Source organism: Lactuca saligna, chromosome 6 (genome assembly GCF_052625555.1).
Source record: "Lactuca saligna cultivar CGN05327 chromosome 6, ASM5262555v1, whole genome shotgun sequence".
Classification (NCBI taxonomy): domain Eukaryota; kingdom Viridiplantae; phylum Streptophyta; class Magnoliopsida; order Asterales; family Asteraceae; genus Lactuca; species Lactuca saligna.
Genome location: NC_136422.1, coordinates 50,535,378 through 50,538,799, shown reverse-complemented (window position 1 = coordinate 50,538,799; position 3,422 = coordinate 50,535,378).

The window sequence follows — 3,422 nt, the reverse complement described above, 5'->3', positions numbered from 1 at the left end:
AAACAGAGAGTAACATGTTGAGTCGCTATCCGCATTTGTTTGTTGATGTGTGATTCCAGGGACGGAATCATCCTAAGGGGGAGAGAATTGTAACGCCCGCATTTCTAGGCTAGGCATTATCATTGATGTAATAGTCTAGGTTGACCCTTGTAACTCTTTTTGAAGTATTAATGATGAAATATTTGAGGATTATGTGAATTATGTGTTTATTTTCTTAATTTTTATAATTTAATGAATTAAAAATAAAATAAGCGTCAAAATTAAAGTGTGAGATAAGCCCGATATCTTTGCATGAAGATGTAGTGGTGGAAACAAAGATTGCGGAGATATAAAGAATGTCGAAATCCAAGTTATAACGAAGAAGTTATGACATGTCGAAGTTTCACGACAGAACCAGTGACGTTGAAGGACGTAAAAAGTGAAATTTACGTTAGAGTGATATTTAGCCTTAGTGATCTAAACGAAAGTCGTAGAATACGTTAAACCGAGAGCGTCCATAAAAGAACGCCCAAATCTGACTTCGTATGATGAAGTTATGATTTTTCAAAGTTTCGACTTATGGGTATGCAGCCCGAATACTCGATTTGAGATCGAGTGCTTTTTAGCCGAAACAATCTAAACGAGAATATAATATCTCATTGATAGTAGTCCAACGGTAAAAGACAGACGAAAACGGACGTCGGATGAAGAAGTTATGAAGTTATAACGATGTTTTCCTGTCCCGGGCTACTAAAAATAATATAATAAAAATAAAGTCAAAATTAGCCAATGGAATTTAAATGAAAGTTGTAGAGCTTAGTCTCACCCACGCAGGGATATAAAATACGTCGAATACGGAGCTCGTATGCAAAAGTTATGAATTTTTGAAGATCGTTGCACGCATACCAAAGCTTATCTGAAGCGTATGCCCAACGTAAGGCTTAGTACGCGTAGCGTACCGAGTACGCCCAGCGTACCTGGATTTACGCACAGCGTAATGCGAGGCTTCAGTCTCCATAAAAGGCATGCGGGGGCAGCCAACTTCTTTTACCAGAACTTCTTTTACCAAAATCTCTTCTTTCTCTCTCTCTCTCTCTCTCTCTCTCTCTCTCTCTCCCATTTTGCCTCATTTTTCGTGTCAAAATCATTTTGAAGCCCCGGTGTCATTCCCGGGCCCCGAAGCAAGCTCTGAAGCCCCGAGGATCCCGAGAAGTGAGATTTCCAAGCCAAAGCTCTAACCGTGGGAAGCCGATTTTGTGAAGATCTTCCAGATCTACCGAAAAATACAACTTTTACAAGCTGTAGTGTTGTCCGATCATCTTCTGATCAAGTGAGTGTATAGTCACTTTCATCTTACACATAGTTATGAAGTATTTTATAAAATACGTGCTATGTGTATATATATTGTTGTTTATACATGTGAGTGTGTGGTTACTTTCTTCTAACATATAAACTTGAAGTATTTGCTTTGAAATACGTGTTATGTGTTTATACATTATTCATTTATTTGAAATAGGTGTTGAATAAATGTTTTATATAAATTTTAAATCGTATATGTATTTTTATCTACAAAAGTGTTGGGTAAAGCATGGGTAGATAGTTGACGTGTGTTAAAATGAAGAGAGACCTCGATGTTGTTGTTTTTGATTTAGTCATCTAGTGGAGTTTAGATGACGACCACGGACTTTTCTAGACAGTCATGTGGAACGCTAGCAGGCTCGCCACTTGTAGGTGTTAATGAAATTGAGTGTTTAGTCGCTGTACTCCATCCCCCTCATGGTTGCCTTATTTGACATATATTTCTAGGAAACCCCCGAAGCATGTGTTGTCGTCCGATGAAATATTCTTAGATTAGGTCCCGTGAGAAAAGTGTTTAGGGACGTAAAGTGAGGATAACGGGAATGGGTAATTGGGTTTTTGGTTGATGAAATTAATATAATTATTTATTGTGGGTTGAAAACCCTATATGCTCACCAGGCTCCCAAGCCTGACCCACTCAGTTTTCTTTGTATTACAGGTAGTGACGCCAGAGCATAAGTTAGGTTACTTGTCAAGTTATTTATGGATTATAGACCTGTTGTTGTAAATAATTGTTGTAAGGTCTGTATTGAAATGTTTATGCTTTTGGTCTGTTTATCGGAACATGACATCCCGAGTATTGTAATATAATGAAAAATACATTTCTTTAAGAAATGCTTTGGTAAATCTTGTTTTTATCATATTTTGTTTTGGGAACAAATTCCGCAACTGTTTTAATCAAAGGGTTACTCTGAAATTATTTTAAAAAGCATAAATTAAACCGGTCTTTTCTGACCGTGATTTTAGGGATGTCACAAAAACCACATAAGGAATCGTTACCATACGAGGAGTACAAGAAAGCTCAACTCAATGCTTGCACGCTTTGCAACTGTTTCTAAGAAAAGACATGACGCAACTGACGCTATGATAAGGAACCAATAGGATGCCATTAAGAGCATCAAGACTCAGTTGGTTCAATTGACCAAAATCGTAAACGAGCGATTACCACCTAAAACTCCCGATCAAAATCCTCAATCTCATGTTATGGATTACTAAAAAAGAGGATAGTTCTGAGCCATTTGTGATGTATGATACAGATACCAAACAACCTGATCAACAATCGAAAGAAGCAAATCCCGGAGCAGTAACAGAAAAACCTTCTACCTAATGCCCACAATGTGGTGAACATGAGGCCACGCTATGGCCTCTGAAAATGACAACTATTTGTTATTAAAACCGTATCAACGACCTATGCCTTATCCATCTCGAGTCCTCAAGATTCCATTAGATTCGAAGCAGAAGAAATTTATGCAACATGTGCTATCCCTCTCAATCAGTGCTCTATTCCTCAAATACATGGCTAAACTCCCTAAATTTGCTAAAGATGTGATGACAAACTGAAAGGAGTTAGAAAAAGCATCCACTATTGTGCTTAATGAATTGTGTTTTTCTACACTCATTGATGGATTGCCAATAATAATGGGAGATCCGTGTCGATTGACTTTGCCCTGTGAGTTTGGCAATTCTATTTCAATAAATGCTTAGCCGATTTGGGAGCTAGCATAAATCTCATTCCATATTCCTTTTCAAAAGAATCTTGTGCTACCAAGGCTAAAAAACACATGCATGACACTTAGAATGGTGGATAACTCAATCACTCTTCCACACGGAATTGTAGAAGATTTATTGGTGAAGGTTGGCAAATTTATTTTCCAGTGGACTTTGTAGTCCATGAAAGAACACAAAAACGTTCTCATAATCTTGGGAAGCCCATTCTTAAGCACCGCACGATCCCTCCTTTACATCCATGATTCTAAGATTACACTGCGTATAGAAGACGAATAAATAACTTTCAAAATGAACCAAGAAGTGAGTCATGACAAACCATTAGATGAGGTGTTAAGAGTGAATAATTTGGAAGGTAA